At 43.1% G+C, this 18,532-nt stretch overlaps 1 protein-coding gene across 5 annotated transcripts in view; it reads right to left on the bottom strand.

Moving 5' to 3' along the window:
* The window catches only part of SLC45A4 (solute carrier family 45 member 4), a 95,571-nt gene that overhangs the window by 35,541 nt on the left and 41,498 nt on the right, over positions 1 to 18,532 (bottom strand). Inside the window, exon 2 of one of the 5 annotated variants that reach the window (XM_060277571.1) lies at positions 1,512 to 7,435. The exons of 1 other annotated variant lie outside the window; for it this stretch is intronic. The gene's annotated coding sequence lies outside the window, so the exon portion shown is untranslated. Of the gene's footprint in view, positions 1 to 1,511; positions 10,012 to 18,532 lie in introns of those variants that run through there. 3 more of the 5 variants (XM_060277572.1, XM_035124407.2, XM_035124409.2) reach the window with 3 other exon arrangements.

Genomic DNA, 18,532 nt, shown 5'->3' with positions numbered 1-18,532 from the left:
CAAAAGGCAAGTCACCAGGGTGGATTAATATCAATGATTATTTTTTTTAAAATGGGTATTTAAAATTTAAATTGTATTTTTAAAATAAAATGCTTTTGGAGGAAAAATCTTTCTAAAGATAGTCTTCTACTTAAGTTACACTATACCTTGATGGCAGAAAGTGATGAGGAATTAAAGAACCTTTTAATGAGGGTGAAAGAGGAGAGTGCAAAATATGGTCTGCAGCTCAACATCAAAAAAACCAAGATCATGGCCACTGGTCCCATCACCTCCTGGCAAATAGAAGTGGAAGAAATGGAGGCAGTGAGAGATTTTACTTTCTTGGGTTCCATGATCACTGCAGATGGTGAAAGCAGCCACGAAATTAAAAGACGCCTGCTTCTTGGGAGAAAAGCAATGACAAACCTAGACAGCATCTTAAAAAGCAGAGACATCACCTTGCCAACAAAGGTCCGTATAGTTAAAGCTATGGTTTTCCCAGTAGTGATGTATGGAAGTGAGAGCTGGACCATAAAGAAGGCTGATCGCCGAAGAATTGATGCTTTTGAATTATGGTGCTGGAGGAGATTCTTGAGCAGGCATCCCCAAACTTCGGCCCTCCAGATGTTTTGGACTACAATTCCCATATTCCCTGACCACTGGTCCTGTTAGCTAGGGATCATGGGAGTTGTAGGCCAAAACATCTGGAGGGCCGCAGTTTGGGGGATGCCTGCTCTTGAGAGTCCCATGGACTGCAAGAAGATCAAACCTATCCATTCTGAAGGAAATCAGCCCTGAAACAATAGTCCAAAGGCTATTCATCAGGAAATACGGATTTGTTTTAAGTTTTTCATGTGTGCTAAAACTCAGTCTAAGTTTCTTATAAAAAAATTGTTTAACCACATCAGTTAAGAAACATGGATATGTATGCTATAATGTTATTGTTTTAGTTAAATAAAATTGTTTGAGTTGTTATTAAGGAAATGATTATTTTTCTCCTTCCAATAAAGTACAGCAGAAAAGTTGTCCAAATGTAAACAGTTAACTTATTAAACCTCACAATAATTTCATAATTACCTGTCTATGTATTTCTAATAGTATAACCAAATCAGTAATTTTTATATAACTGTAAAAACTTCTCTGAAAATTTATTATTCCAAAAATGAAACCTTCATCTGGCTTTAAATATTGAGATTATACCAGCAAGAATGAGTCCTTCTGTTAAAAAAAAAGATTTAAATCAAGTCTTACTGACTAGTGATTTAAATCAATTTGATTTAAATCAAATCTACCCTGCATGTCACAGACCATCAGGGCACCTTGAGACAAGCTACATCTCCTCTCCCTGTTCTAGGAATGTAAATGAACTCAAATCAAGGCCTCTTCTACCACGCTTATGGCCATGTCCCCAAATTATGCTCTCACTGTGAACACATAGCTCCATGGAATCTATGGCTCCGTGTTAAGTGACTTTTATTATATTATTTAGTACATTTATATTTTCTTCAATCAGGGAATTCAAGGACGCAGACCTGCTAAGCTTCAGCAAGGTGGATCCAACAGATGTCAAGCAGCTTGAGGCAACTGAAAGGGCTGTTGTGGCTGTTCAATCAATCAGACTGTGCCCAATTACAGTTCAAAAAAGTTTCTGGAACTGAGAACAAGTACAGTACTCAAATATGCCTATTTCCTCCACCCTCTCGATCCATCTTCCTTTTGTGTCATTTTTTAAAGGCTAAGCCTGAGGGCAGAGACGGCCTTTTTTAAAAAGCCATTTTAAAAAGCAATTTCTAAGTTGATATCGGGGAGTAAACAACCATCAAACATAACACTTGCTGGTCCTGGTAAGAGTCACAGATGCACTGGTTGTTAATTATATATCAGTATCGTTGAGCAGACTTCTAGGATGTACTAAGGCAAGTAGAACACACTGGGGTTTTCCAGAAAGGGTAGGTTTGAGAGCTCAAATCTAGCTGTTCAGTTAACTATATGATTTGCTTAAAGAACAAATGACAGCTTTCAGTGACTAAAGCGTACAGCCCTAATTTAGGACGTCAGCACTGTTTACAGTGAGCTAATGCCATTCTGAGTTATCTAATGACTCTCTGCTCTGTCCAATTTGCATCTAATTCTGCACAGATTATTATGCACCAATATACATGTATCGAAGCAAGCACTGCGGACTGCAAGAAGGTGAAATGATGATAACATTCCCATGTTTCATCCTCCCCCCATTTTCTGGAAATAAATTTCAGAAATTCAATGCTGGGACTGTTATCTCCCATCCATTATCAGTGGATCACAAATGACAACAATGGCTTATCTTTCTAGGTCAGAAAGATGCACAAACATACAAGTTCAGGCCTATAATCTCCACAACGACAATTTCAAAGATATGAAATGATCTGGCAGATTCCTTAGTCATAGACACACACAATACTTTATGCAGATATGTTCTGTTGTTGCTGACCTTGTTTGGCAGTTGTGCTTGGTACAAGTCTTCTCCACAACAAACAAGATGTGAGCCCAACAAGTGAAATGTGCTATTGCACAACTGTTAGAGACTTTTAGAAACTGGGGAAGAAGAGTCCTCGACTGGAGAGGCCCATTTGTTATTAGCTCAATTATTACAAATTGATCTAGCCGTACATCAAAGCTGCATGCATTGCTGATGGGGATGTATTGGTAAGGAAACCCAGCTCCCATGCAAACCAAACAGACAATCACATTAAACAGGAGCAAATGAATGGCAAAAGGGATACTTCACTGGGATGTGAATGCAGTTTCTTGTGGACAAATATTTCAGCTTCTGTTATGCAAGTGTGGCGCTTATCACAGGACTGGCCTATAGCAGTTCAAGAAACCTGCGACTCTGGCTTAATTCTCAACAGAAACTGGCACTGCAATTGTTTTGCATTAAAAATAAAAATCTGCTCCTGTAACAAGAAACGATGCCGAATTATGTGCTTGCTTTTCAAATCACTTGCAAAACGCAAACCTGGTTAATTCATAGGTAGGGTTGCCATATTTCAAAAAGTGAAAATCCAGAAAGGAAAATTGTTGAGCTTTGAGCTTCTTTGGGGCCAAAGTTGTTGACCTTTTTTTTGCAAAATCGAGCTTTTTCTGAAGATGATTGGCAAATTGGCAAAAGCGACACTGCCATACATACGGATTTTCCAGAATATCTTGCCAAATTCTGCACAGACACAGCTTGCAGCTACAGTATTCCAGATATGTCAGGGAAATTGTCGTGTTCCATGTCCAGGATCTACAGAGCTACAGGTTAAGGTTGCTCCTTCTCAAAAGCAGACCTTCAGGCCACATCACAAGCCACTTTTGAAGTTCCCTCCATTTTAAAATCAGCTTGCCATGTGCCACTTGCCATGTGCTTGTCGAAAGCAGGAATCAAATGTGCCCAGAACTAGAGGCATGATTATTAAGACATGCACAATTCTACTACTGTTCCATAATAGTAACTGGACTTGTTGCAACTATTGGCAGCGATTATTAAAAAATGGAAAAACAGAGTTAATAGTGGCAAGCAAGAGACCAATGGCTAGATTACTTAAATATGTAGAATAGAATAACTCTTGTAATAATGGGTGTAGGTGTTGAGATTGTAGTGCCTTGATAGAAATACTAACTAATGCATAAAGATAGGGTCCCTTCCAACTCTACAGTTGTATGATATGAAGTTGAAACAAAAGAACTAACTTACACCTTCTGAATATAAAGTGTTGATAAGAAAAGCATCAGTCCAAAATGAGTAACCGCACACTGAATTTCAAACTCCTACGTTCCAGGAATGGATGAATACAGCAAGTTTTATCCAACACTGATCTAAATCCTATGGGAATGAGCTCACGCAACCTAATAAGATCCCAGGTTGTTGTTGTTGTTTTCTAACTTTGCGAGAAATAAGATCTTCTGCAAGGCTGGCACACGGCACAGCTTGTGAAGTGATACTCCAAGTTCTGCTCTATTTAGGCTGAGGCCTGAATACAATCCCCATTCTTACAAGTGGTGGATGACTACGTTGCTTGTATGGAACCTCCATGCTTAAGCGACGGCATGGCAGTGAATCCAAGACATCCAAGGGAAGAAAATAACAGAATGCGTCCATATCTTTACACCCTGTTTGTGGGCTTCGCCAAGGCATCTAACTGGTCACTATGGGAAGCAGGATGCTGAAAAAGATGGACCTTTGGTCTGATCCTGCGGGGCTCCTAATGAGTGCGGATCACTATAGACATTCCAGCAGGATCCTGACTGAGTGAACAATTTGGTACGCAGAGACAGAGTGTTAAGTCCATCCATCTGCACCTAACTGGACCGGCCCAAGTGGCTGGAATAAAAAGTAGCATTTTGAAGGAAAACAACGTCGTAGGCTAACACCAAACACATGAAGCATCATGGATGAATTCCCTCCAAATGATCTCACTGGGCCTTGGGGAGCACTTGTAAATGGTGACCCATTTTCAATATTCCTAAGTTAGCTTGCAATACCCTTTCCCTTCATCCCAACCAGTCTTGCTTCTCTAGCATTTTGCAATGGCCTGAAAGGGCAAAAAAACTTTGACTGCAACTGTAGTATTGCATCTGTTCACATCCCCTAAGATAAGGAAGACATCGACTGTTCATGATCTGCCTTGCTGCTAGGCAAAGGTTAGTGGGTTCAATTATATCTTTTGCCAATTATTGATTACAAGGGCAAACATTTAAGAAAGACTATTTAAAGCAAGACTATCACAGTTAGCGATCCCTTTATAAGACACACTAACTTACGGATAGACTGTATGGTCACTGCAAAAGTCCACAAGACGGATTAGATTTATGCCTATTGCTCCTGGAGTCTTGTATCAGATACCTTTGACCCCCCCCCTTTTCTTCTCTTGATTGCTCAGATGCTCTAATGTTATAGCAGTCCTGGATATCAAATCTATCCTACCGACCTGCCATTGTTCTGAGGTCATGAAGAAACTTTCCGGCTTAGGCTCGAGGCAAGTTAGTGCTCAGGAGGCCTTGAGAACCTGAATGCCGACACTGAAAAGCAACCTATGCAGAACTGAACCTCTGTGCATCGAAACTTCAACATTAAGGCTCATTTGTGTGGCAGACCCAGGAACAGTACAGTCATGTCCTTCAATGGTGAACCTGTGCTGCTCAGATTCTGGAAACCAGATGTGCCATTTTAATGCTTCGAAATCCTGCAGTTGCATTTCAGACTGCGCTTCCCCAAGGAGGACAGAAGGAAGGCAGTTATTTGCCTGGCTCCCTGAGCCAAGGATGACAACAGCACCCAGTGTGTACTATGCTGCATAGGCCAGGGAGTGGCATGTCTTTACTTTAGAGCTTTACAAATAGGGAATTATCTCAGAGATGCTATCTTTCAGCATCTAATATTGCAGGTATCATCCATGGGTGTACGCTCTCAGATTACAAGAGGCCCTTTGTGTGCCCCTTGTTACCAGCTTGAAATGTGAGAGTTCTTTCATCATGGCCCATTGCCTCATAATGGAGAGCGAGTGAGCAAGATGTGACTTGCTTCGTCTCATGATGTTGACAACATCTCTCTTTACCAGCCTGTACAGAGGCATACAGGAACTCTCCGGACCCAGAATTTGTGCTCTTTTGGGGAGCAGCAGCTATGTATGATTCAAGGATAGGGTGCTTTGTGTCTTAACTGCTGTAGGATTTCAGTATGATGATTACATGAGGCTTCCCTTTCCTAAAATTACCCGTAGTCTAATGGATAAATGTCAAATTCCATATGGAAACAGGGAAGGCTTACCTCAAGAGTCATCACCCAACCAAAGACAACAGTTGTGTGACCAATCATTTGGTGTTTGTGTCATAAGCCAAGGCCACAAGGAGAAACTGCAGTGTCAATCACTGCAGGGGGTTGGAATACGGTCCCTTCTAACTCTACAGTTCTGTGATTCATGCACAACCTTTAGGACATATGTACAGTGGTACCTTGGTTCTCAAACTTAATCCGTTCCGGAAGTCCGTTCCAAAACCAAAGCGTTCCTAAACCAAGGCACGCTTTCCCATAGAAAGTAATGCAAAACGGATTAATCCGTACCAGACTTTTAAAAACAACCCCTAAAACAGCAATTTAACATAAATTTTACTATCTAATGAGATCACTGACCAAAAAAATGAAAGCAATAAACAATGTACTGCAGTCACACAATCAATCAATCAATCAATCAATAGCTGAATTGGGTTCCACACAGTCACAAAACCAAAACAAAAGCGCACAATAAATTGCAAAAACAGACAGACCTCAGTAGAACACACAAAACGGAAGTGTGGCACTCAAATCGGAAGCGTAACACTCAAAACAGAGCACGTTCGGCTTCCGAAAAAAGTTTGCAAACCACAGCACTTACTTCCGGGTTTGCAGTGCTTGGGTTCCAAGTTGTTTGAGTACGAAGGCGTTTGAGAACCAAGGTACCACTGTACTACATATCTTGCTGTGCCGTGGCTTTGTCTCTAGGCTACTGAGCTTTCAGGTAGACAGCAGTGCAGAAGAGACACAAAAGCCAAGGCATAAGTTCAGACATCACTGCACCACAGCCCCTTATCACTGTTGGCCCCTTATTCCCACCCAGGGGTGCCACCAACCCTCTGCTGCACCTTCGCTGCAATCTGGATATGTATCTCAAAGACCACTGTAATCTAGAAGAGGCTAACCACTCGAGTTTGATTTTAAAAGCAGTTTAGGTTTATTCAACTTTGCCTGCATTACTCAGGTTATTTTCCATTTCCAATTCACTCCTCGCAAAAAAGAGTTCTGCAAAACCCAAAGACTTTACCCAGACCTCTGCAAGCAAAATGAGCAAGCCCATGAAAAAAAGCGTATATGCATAAATTATACTGATTTGCATAACTCATTGTATGTCTGAATTGACCTGGCACAAAAAATGTCTCCCATCTTCAAGAAAGGGCAGCCCCATGTGTCAGTTGCGGCCAGCTATATACATTCCATTTTAATTTGATGGTTTGCAGTTGAGTATGTTTGGTGTGAGATGTACTTTTGAATATGACCAAAGTGAGCAGCAAGGAAAAAAATCTGAACAAAATTAAATGAACCAACGCATGCTTATGAGCTTATATAAATGGCCACGAGATAGTTGCTCATAGAGGCTGGCAATTAAGGGCTCTCCTTTCATGCATTACAAAAGAAAACTAATTATCAGTTACTCTGCACTGGAAAGACAGTGAAGGCCTGGAAAATACAAACCCAGTAATTTTTATTAAACGTCTAAGCATTCTCATACAACATTACTGCAAGTGACCCATTGGGTGGCCATTTTTTACCTGTCATTCAAGCAGTCTAGGCATTAACACAGCTGGCTTCCCTTCCTCAAGCAGAGCAAATGAAGAGGCACAGTAAAGAGTTTTACCCAGGCAACGTCTATAGTGATGAGACCGACAAACCTCAGGGCATCTTAAATGCAAAAGGAGGAAACAATCAGTGCATTGTGACAATCAATATAGGGATCACGACAACTTAAGACAACCCAGTACTCCCCGCTACCATCCACTCCAGAAGTTTGACTTCTTCCTTCTTAATAATAATAATAATAATAATAATAATATTGTGTGCTGTCATAAAATTAATTAAGATGTGGTCCCAAAGTATCCACCCACAGAGAAGGATACCAATTGCATCTCCACATGGCCTCCACCGTGAGCTTTGCCTCCCTCCCATCAGTCTTATCTAGATGCGGTTTTCTGCATTGGATAAAGTGGGATCATTCAGTTGCTTCCAATCCATCAGAGTTAACAACTGTTGAAGGAAGCCCAATGCGGCAGTGCAAGGACTTGCTGTTCTGGAGACATTGCCTCCTTCCGACAGGAAAAACATCACCTCCCAGGCCAGTAATTCATGCAGTGACACAAACAGATGGACTCTTCTGGAGGCAGTTCATTGCTAAAGGTAAAGGTACCCCTGACCATTAGGGTCCAGTCGTGGAAGACTCTGGGGTTGAGGCGCTCATCTCGCTTTACTGGCCGAGGGAGCCGGCGTACAGCTTCTGGTGGCCAGCATGACTAAGCTGCTTCTGGTGAACCAGAGCAGTGCACGGAAACGCCATTTACCTTCCCGCTGCAGCGGTATGTATTTATCTACTTGCACTTGATGTGCTTTCAAACTGCTAGGTGGGCAGGAGCAGGGACCGAGCAACAGGAGCTCACCCCGTCACGGGGATTCGAACCGCCAACCTTCTGATCATCAAGCTCTAAGCTCTGTGGTTTAGACACTCTTTAAAAATATTTTGGGGCGTACGAGCAGAAATGTGGCTTTTATTCCAATTAAAAACAACAACAATGAATGCACCTCAGCTATCGGAAGTACAGTATGTGAAACCGTGTCTTGGTATCTCTGTGTGGCAGAAACACTCACAGAGAACTCAAAAAGTAAACAGGCCATAAAAAGCTCAGAGGCAAATTCTGTAAGTGGCGATTGTGTGTGCTTTGAAGATGGGTAATTGCGATTCTTCGAAGGCTTTAGTCTGGCAATGCTGATGTTAATTCTACCAAATTGAAAGATAAGGGGGCCTGTGTCAAAAGCTAAGATTGTAGCAGGAAGGCAAAAACATGTTTGACTTTTACACACACACATATAAGCTACACTGTAAGAGGATAAACATTGTGGGAGTATTGTGGGCACTTATCAGCCTCTTAAAGATGATTTGCTAAGATAACGTCTAGCAAAAAAGCAGGCAGTGATACTGTAAATGACTTAAGTCATCAATCCAATTTGTCCAAATTCACCGTGAAATATGCATAAACCCCAGTTCTGGCATAAAAGATACTTTGCAAACAAAAATAGCTTCCTTTTTCAGATGCAGGGCTTCACACAACAAGGCAAGATGGCTGCTTGTTCCACCAACTGGAACGCTGTTAGCAAAAGCACCTACTGAATAAACTCTCTGGGCATTTGTTGGCCGATATCAACATTTTCAGAAGTTGCAGTTCCTTCATTTTGAAAGAGGAGCATCTGTTTCCCCTGTCAGAGCTGCCTTTAACCTCCCTTTCTGCACAGCATTCAAACAAACAGCGAGGTTGGTCTTCAATACCTTACACTGAGAAGCAAGCATAATGTGGATGTTTGTCTACCCCTTAAAGCCACAAAAATTATGAGTGGAAAATGTTGCATTTGCAGCCTGGCACTCGCCAAAGCAAGCCTCAAGAGGAGAAGCCGAATAGAAACATTCCAGGCAAAAATCCTCTCAGCCGTGGCTGAGCCTTCCTGCACGGGAGTGCCAGCAATTCTTTCCTGTATTCAGTTTTCAATCTGCGGGAGTGCCAGCTCAAACCATTTTATCCACACAAGTAAAATATTCTACCTTGCTTACTAAACAGAAGGATGACTCCAATTGCATATAGGCCTATGCGGGCGAAAGTCACAGGTACCCTAAGCCACAACTTCAAAGGAACTTGGGAGGAGGAGGAGACAGATGTTTAGTGGTTCTACTTTGCATAAGGAAATATTATTGACAGTCATACCTCGGGTTACGTCTTTTCGGGTTACGGACGCGCTGAACCCGGAAGTCCTGGAACGGGTTACTTCCGGGTTCGGCGTGTCTGCAACCCACGCGCATGCGCAGAAGTGTGAAATCACACTTTGCGCATGCGCAGATGTGACGAATGATGTCACGCATCTGTGCAGACGCTCGGGTTGTGGACTTTTCAGGGTGCGAACGGCACCCCGGAACAGATCGAGTCTGCAACCCGAGGTACCACTGTATTATATTTGCATACCACCCTTCAACCGAAGATCACAGGGCGGTCTGCAACATAAGAATGCAAAATGAGAACACAAATGCATTTTAAAAAGTAAATAAAAATAAATGCACCAGATGAGAATGGACAGTGGTAAGGTGACATGTCATGTAATATTGCTAATGCTTGCTTATGTATAGTAAAGAGGTTAAGCCACAAGTGCATGGCCTTGAAGCCTAAACAAAGGTGGTGCAGGGAGTGGAGAAGGTAGGTAGGAGGTGGTCTTGATCCTTGCTGAAAAATTGTTGTTGTTGTTGTTTAGTCGTTTAGTCGTGTCCGACTCTTCGTGACCCCATGGACCATAGCACGCCAGGCACTCCTGTCTCGCACTGCCTCCCGCAGTTTGGTCAAACTCATGTTCGTAGCTTCGAGAACACTGTCCAACCATCTTGTCCTCTGTCGTCCCCTTCTCCTAGTGCCCTCAATCTTTCCCAACATCAGGGTCTTTTCCAAGGATTCTTCTCTTCTCATGAGGTGGCCAAAGTATTGGAGCCTCAGCTTCACGATCTGTCCTTCCAGGGAGCACTCAGGGCTGATTTCCTTAAGAATGGATAGGTTTGATCTTCTTGCAGTCCATGGGACTCTCAAGAGTCTCCTCCAGCACCATAATTCAAAAGCATCAATTCTTCGGCGATCAGCCTTCTTTATGGTCCAACTCTCACTTCCATACATCACTACTGGGAAAACCATAGCTTTAACTATACGGACCTTTGTCGGCAAGGTGATGTCTCTGCTTTTTAAGATGCTGTCTAGGTTTGTCATTGCTTTTCTCCCAAGAAGCAGGCGTCTTTTAATTTCGTGACTGCTGTCACCATCTGCAGTGATCAAGGAGCCCAAGAAAGTAAAATCTCTCACTGCCTCCATTTCTTCCCCTTCTATTTGCCAGGAGGTGATTGGACCAGTGGCCATGATCTTGGTTTTTTTGATGTTGAGCTTCAGACCATATTTTGCGCTCTCCTCTTTCACCCTCATTAAAAGGTTCTTTAATTCCTCCTCGCTTTCTGCCATCAAGGTTGTGTCATCTGCATATCTGAGGTTGTTGATATTTCTTCCAGCAATCTTAATTCCGGTTTGGGATTCATCTAGTCCAGCCTTTCGCATGATGAATTCTGCATATAAGTTAAATAAGCAGGGAGACAATATACAACCTTGTCGTACTCCTTTCCCAATTTTGAACCAATCAGTTGTTCCATATCCAGTTCTAACTGTAGCTTCTTGTCCCACATAGAGATTTCTCAGGAGACAGATGAGGTGATCAGGCACTCCCATTTCTTTAAGAACTTGCCATAGTTTGCTGTGGTCGACACAGTCAAAGGCTTTTGCATAGTCAATGAAGCAGAAGTAGACGTTTTTCTGGAACTCTCTAGCTTTCTCCATAATCCAGCGCATGTTTGCTATTTGGTCTCTGGTTCCTCTGCCCCTTCGAAATCCAGCTTGCACTTCTGGGAGTTCTCGGTCCACATACTGCCTAAGCCTGCCTTGTAGAATTTTAAGCATAACCTTGCTAGCGTGTGAAATGAGCGCAATTGTGCGGTAGTTGGAGCATTCTTTGGCACTGCCCTTCTTTGGAATCGGGATGTAGACTGATCTTCTCCAATCCTCTGGCCATTGCTGAGTTTTCCAAACTTGCTGGCATATTGGGTGTAGCACCTTAACAGCATCATCTTTTAAAATTTTAAACAGTTCAGCTGGAATATCATCACTTCCACTGGCCTTGTTATTAGCAATGCTTTCTAAGGCCCATTTGACTTCACTCTCCAAGATGTCTGGCTCAAGGCCAGCAACCACACTACCTGAGGTGTACGAGACCTCCATATCTTTCTGGTATAATTCCTCTGTGTATTCTTGCCACCTCTTCTTGATGTCTTCTGCTTCTGTTAGGTCCTTACCACTTTTGTCCTTGATTATGGTAATCTTTGTACGAAATGTTCCTTTCATATCTCCAATTTTCTTGAACAGATCTCTGGTTTTCCCCATTCTATTGTTTTCCTCTATTTCTTTGCATTGCTCATTTAAGAAGACCCTCTTGTCTCTCCTTGCTGTTTTTTGGAAATCTGCATTCAGTTTCCTGTATCTTTCCCTATCTCCCTTGCATTTTGCTTGCCTCCTCTCCTCCGCTATTTGTAAGGCCTCGTTGGACAGCCATTTTGCTTTCTTGCATTTCCTTTTCCTTGGGATGGTTTTCATTGCTGCCTCCTGTATAATGTTACGAGCCTCCATCCATAGTTCTTCAGGCACTCTGTCCACCAAATCTAAATCCTTAAACCTGTTCCTCACTTCCACTGTGTATTCATAAGGGATTTGATTCAGATTGTATCTTACTGGCCCAGTGGTTTTTCCTACTTTCTTCAGTTTAAGCTGGAATTTTGCTATAAGAAGCTGATGATCTGAGTTACAGTCAGCTCCAGGTCTTGTTTTTGCTGACTGTATAGAGCTTCTCCATCTTTGGCTGCAGAGAATATAATCAATCTGATTTCGATGCTGTCCATTTGGTGATATCCATGTGTAGAGTCGTCTCTTGTGTTGTTGGAATAGAGTGTTTGTGATGACCAGCTTGTTCTCTTGACAGAACTCTATTAGCCTTTGCCCTGCTTCATTTTGAACTCCAAGGCCAAACTTGCCAGTTGTTCCTTTTATCTCTTGATTCCCTACTTTAGCATTCCAGTCCCCTGTAATGAGAAGAACATCCTTCTTTGGTGTCATTTCTAGAAGGTGTTGTAGGTCTTCATAGAATTGGTCAATTTCATTTTCTTCAGCACCGGTAGTTGGTGCATAAACTTGGATTACTGTGATGTTAAAAGGTCTGCCTTGGATTCGTATCGAGATCATTCTGTCATTTTTGAGATTGCATCCCATTACAGCTTTTGCCACTCTTTTGTTGACTATGAGGGCCACTCCATTTCTGCTACAGGATTCTTGCCCACAGTAGTAGATATGATAGTCATCCGAACTGAATTCGCCCATTCCCTTCCATTTTAGTTCACTGATGCCCAGGATGTCGATATTTATTCTTGTCATCTCATTTTTGACCACATCCAGCTTACCTCCACTCATGGTTCTTACATTCCAGGTTCCTATGCAATATTTTTCTTTACAGCATCGGACTTTCCTTTCGCTTCCAGGCATATCCGCAACTGAGCGTCCTTTCGGCTTTGGCCCAGCCGCTTCATCAGCTCTGAATCTACTTGTACTTGTCCTCCGCTCTTCCTCAGTAGCATGTTGGACGCCTTCCGACCTGAGGGGCTCATCTTCCAGCGTCATAACTTTTATATGCCTGTTGTCTTTGTCCATGGAGTTTTCTGAAAAATACAGGGGGTCAAATAGCATCCCAAGCAAAATCTAGCAGGCCCGGAGGCTGTGAGTGCAACAGGGAGAGAGCAATACTACAGGAGATTCCAGAAAATGCCACTTGCAGAGAGACTATGCCCTGTAGACAGAGTCCTATAGAATCACTCGTGCGCGTTCTTTTGCACTGGCCCTTGTATCAGATAATTCAATCTAAGTTCATTCATCAGTTGGTTGTTAGCAGGGAGTGCCAGTAAGACGAATGGCAAGGTAGCCTTCCTAATGTTCACTCGGGACGGGGATAAGATGGCGATAGGAGCCAGGTTTCTGCAACACGCAATGGGGATTCGTGAATGTTATACAACAGTATTTTCATCATTAGATGCAGACTTTGCCGAGCAATTTTATTCTACTGAACCTTTTTGGAATCTTGCTTATATGCCAATAAAGGTTTGCGATTTGAGACTGAGATTGTAAACTGCCCTCCGCTAGCTGGGAGAGACTGAAACAGGGAATAGGGACAGCGAGATTTGGCTCAGAGGACATGCATCCTGCAATATGTGTCAACTGGGGCCAATCCCCCCTTTCTGAGTGAAATTTTCATAGTTCCTGGTCTGGCCATTTTCTGTTTTGAACGACATTATTTTACAAGCAAGCTTCGTTGTGGGTTCCTACTGTTGCCTTGTTTTTTTCCTAGTTGGCCGCACATATTTCCTTCCATGGGCTTAAGAATATCAACTGCATTCACTGGCAAGCCTTTCATATTTAGTTCTGGCAATGTATGGAGCCCACGAAGCAGACACAGAGAAAGTTAATCTTAAATATAAGAACTTCTCAACTTGCTCTACTGAACTGCCATATTTAATTCTCAGGTATATTTGTCAAGAGTGGCAGGGTGGAAAACCATTATTATTTTCTCTCTCTCAATAACTGTAAGCATTCTTCTTGCCAATAACTTCTGGAACAGCACCCCTTCCAGCCCGATTTTTATCTGGCACAAAGGAGAGGGTCACCACAGTGGCCCCTGATTAATTTGGGCTTCCAATTCTGACAACCAGCAAAGAACCCAGCACTCTGTGCCCAATGGACAGGTAAATAAATTTAAAAAATCAATAAAATGGGACTCTACTTTTAAGAATGTTTATGCAAATTGAATTAATATTTTAATTATGGTCGTCTTTAAAATTTCATTGCATTAATACAACCAGGCTAAAGCCTACCAATTGTTTCAAACTTAAACCCATTGCCATCTAGCATAGCTACATTGAGTTATTCTTTTTTTGTACAAAAGAAAACAGGGATGGGAGGGTTTACTCATGTTTGAGATCAAATATTATGGAGAATGTTCATTTAGTGTGGGTTTTCGAGTGCATAGGGTCTAGGATAGCATATTCTGGATCCTAACCAGCAGCGAATGCTGGTTAGGATCCAGAATATACTATCCTAGACCCTATCACAGAGCCTTCCAAATTCCAAAGTACAGTGGTACCTCTGGTTCAGCACGGGATCCATTCCGGAGCTCCGGTCGGATCCTGAGGTGTGCGTATCCGGAGCTGCTGCTTCTGCACATGGGCACGTGGCAAAACCTGGAAAAATACTTCTGGGTTTGCCGCGTACATATCGCGGAGGTGAACGTAAGTGGAGGTACCACTGTACAAGCTCTTGCTTTTCATTTAAGCGGTCGTACTGAGAACCTCACATGTGTACCGACTGCCAAACAGAAATCCATTAACTTCAGAATTGTCCTCTTATCTAGAATTAAGATGCGGTTTTGTACCGGAAGAGGCATTAACAAGCAACACAGGATACATACTGGGTCAGAATTTTTGTCCATCTAGGGCAGCATTGCTTACTCACTAGCAGAAGCCCCCCCCCTGGGGGTCTCTGCCAGAGGTCTCTCGTCACCTGCTACCCTGGCTCTTTTTGCTGGAGTTGCCAGGGACCTCCTGAATGCAAAGCGTGCTATGCCACCCAGCTGCTCTGGATTATTGAATGCAACCTTCTACGAACTGATGTTCTCCAGATATTTGGGCTCCAACTCCCACCATCCTCAGCCAGGATGGCTAATGGTCGAGCTGTAATCCAAAACATCTGGAAGGCACCAATCTTAGGAAGCCTGATATAATGTCCTGCAAGGTAGCAGAAAAGTTCTGTTTAGCTGAAATTTATTATTATTATTATTATTATTATTATTATACTGTCCTTCCATCTGAAGATCCCAGGGCGGTTCACAACAGAAAAATTATTATACAGAGCTGTTATATGCCTGTTTAGGAGCACATGAACTAGACTTAAATTTAAATAAAGTTGGCATTTTCGGTGGTGATGTCTATTCATCTTGTTTGTGAGTTGCTTTGGGTCGCCCCGGGCCGGCACCCTCGGCCTGTAATGCGAGATGAGCGCCGCAACCCCAGAGTAATTTGCAACTGAACTTAACTGTCAGAGATCCTTTAGCTTTTTAAAAAAGTCTTTATAGGCAAGTCCGGAATGTACTGTATTTAGGGGCGTGGGTGAAGAGCACTCTGCTCCATGCTCCCTTTCACAGCTCTGAGCTTCAAAGAAGCAGTCTTCACTCTGGGACCCAACTCAACTCTTTCTGATCCTGCAGCACAAACGCCGTTGTTGGTTGCGATTTTATTCAGATTTAGAGGATTATTGCCACATCCCGCCCCCAAAAGTGCGCCAAACACCACAGGCCCTGTTTCTGTTGCTTTTTAATAGCTGCATCAACGCAGGCATTGCTCCCATGTAATTGGTGTTTGCAGATGCAAAGTGGAGGAGCAAAGCTGCCGCTGTTGTCCGAATTAACAACTTCCTGTATTGCCTTGTTTGAAATGTAAAGGCAACTGATGCCAAGCAACGCTGACTTTCCTCAATGCAATGCTGAGCCGTGAGCAGCATGCAGTTAACCTTGGTTTACAGCATCTTTCGTCATATGCCACAGCTCCATAAGGCCAGTCCTAGATGAGCAGATGCTCCCACTGAACGGACTAGCTCAACCACTTACAACAGGGATGGCCAAACTTTGGCCTCCCGATGTTTTGGGACTACAATTCCCATCATCCCTGACCCCTGGTCCTGTTAGCTAGGGATGATGGGTGTTGTAGTCCCCAAAACAGCTGGAGGGCCAAGTTTGGCCAACACTGACTTACAAAGTATTGTGATAAAACGCTCTGAGGGATGTTGTCAACGCCTTGGAGATCCATAGGTCCTGGTTATAATTGAATCATTCAACCTTGGTTCTGTACTAATCTCCAAGCCTCCCCAAAGCAGTCTGCTGCAATAATGAAACGGTGACAACTCACATGCCACATTAAACCATCACCCTCCCTTGCTTCTACCATGCTATAGGACGGGGTCAGCAAACTTTTTCAGCAGGGGGCCGGTCCACTGTCCCTCAGACCTTTTGGGGGGGGGCTGGACTATACTTTTTTGGGGGGGAATGAACTAATTTCTATGCCCCACAAATAACCCAGAGATGCATTTTAAATAAAAGCACACATTCTACTAATGTAAAAACACCAGGCATGCCACACACACAACCCAGAGATCTATCGATCTATCGATCTAAATGTAAACTGGGCATGTGTGTTCGTCTCCAATGTTCAAGGAAACCGCTTGACCGATTGCGTTCAAATTTGGACACAAAGTCAAATGTGACTACAAGAGCAAGCCCATACCATTTTCAAAGATAGATGTCACACCTGTACAACATAAAACCCCCAAAACCACGTGTTCCAGAACTCACAAATCAGACGAAAGTGCATGCTGGGAGCACAGGAGAGGTTGCAAAATAGCACCCTCTAATGATGGCTATACTCGTACTGCACCTAGGAAAACTTCCCTCTCCACAGTATCTCAGCTCGGCTTTCCAGACTGGGCCGAGTGGAGGTGGGGGCTCGCCTGGGTGGAGGGAGGAGGGGGCGGGATAGGTCATGGGACAGGGTGGGGCCAATTACAGGGATGAGCCAGGGGTGGGGGGAGGAGGGGCCGGGATGTAAAACAGGGGGACTCTGAAGGTGAGCGGAGTCTGAAGGGGGACTCTGAGGCTCCATTTAACAGACTGAGTCACAGCAACACGTGGTAGGGCCAGCTAGTTTTAAATAAAAGGACACATTCTACTCATGTAAAAACACGTTGATTCCCAGACCGTCCACGGGCCGTTTTTAGAAGGTGATTGGGCCAGATCCAGTTTGCCTACCTATGCTATAGACATAACACGCCAGGGTTTGGCTTGTTATGTTATGTGATCCTTGGCTCAAGGGATAAGCCCCAAATGAATTTCGGCTGCTGCGTGTGGTTGGTGTGGAGGAAAGTAAACCAAAAATCTGACTTCTCTGTGATTCACCTGCAGTGGAGCTGGCGGGAGCAAGGGAGGAGCACTCTGGGAACTTTTGAGCAGCTTGCACCAACATCCTGCTCATTCACATTACTTATCAAAATTTATACTGCTTTATTGAAAACAATCCTCTAAGCAGTTTACAAAAAAAGCACACAATAATAAATACATTAAATCACAGTTCAAGTTATGGTTATTGAGACTTGTGAACCAGGGTGATATTGGAAACTCAAGCATAGCATTCATCAATCATTTATTCTAGTTACAGGTAGGTAGCCGTGTTGGTCTGCCGTAGTCGAAACAAAATAAAAAAAATCCTTCCAGTAGTACCTTAGAGACCAACTAAGTTTGTTATTGGTATGAGCTTTCGTGTGCATGCACGAAAGGTATCTGAAGAAGTGTGCATGCACACAAAAGTTCATACCAATAAGAAACTTATTGGGTCTCTAAGGTGCTACTGGAAGGATTTTTTTAAAATTTTGCATCAATCATTTGATACTGCTAGACATACAAAGGCTGGAGTTAAAATTTCCGCAAAGGGAAAAAAATGCAAGGACATTTCATACTTTTTTTGTAATTTATAATGGGGAGGCAGCCACAGTTGTCTGGCAAAGCACATAATTTGCACATATCGATCTCTGGCACCTCCAGATAACGCATCAGAAGCTTCTTCCCAAGATACTACAGAAACACCACCACTTGGGCTGACTGATCTATATGTATTATACAAGTTCCCGGCCCTTGCTCTTTCCAGTCACAAAGAACTGCAGACGTATCTTTAGTATTGTATTGAACTGTATTCCTTTACTTGGGAGTCTGTTTTCAAATTTGCTGTTGATCCTGAACTATGAGATCCAGCGCTGAGGGCCTTCTGGCGGTTCCCTCATTGCGAGAAGTGAGGTTACAGGGAACCAGACAGAGGGCCTTCTCGGTAGCAGCACCCGCCCTGTGGAATGCCCTTCCATCAGATGTCAAGGAAATAAGCAGCTATCCTAATTTTAAAAGACATCTGAAGGCAACCCTGGTTAGGGAAGCTTTTAGTATTTAATGCTGTATTGTTTTAGTATTCAATTGGGAGCCACCCAGAGTGGCTGGGGAACAAATAATAAATGATGATGATGATGATGAAGACTA

The sequence above is a fragment of the Zootoca vivipara genome, chromosome 8 (assembly GCF_963506605.1).
Source record: "Zootoca vivipara chromosome 8, rZooViv1.1, whole genome shotgun sequence".
NCBI classification, from domain to species: domain Eukaryota; kingdom Metazoa; phylum Chordata; class Lepidosauria; order Squamata; family Lacertidae; genus Zootoca; species Zootoca vivipara.
This window is presented reverse-complemented; position numbering and strand designations above follow the sequence as displayed.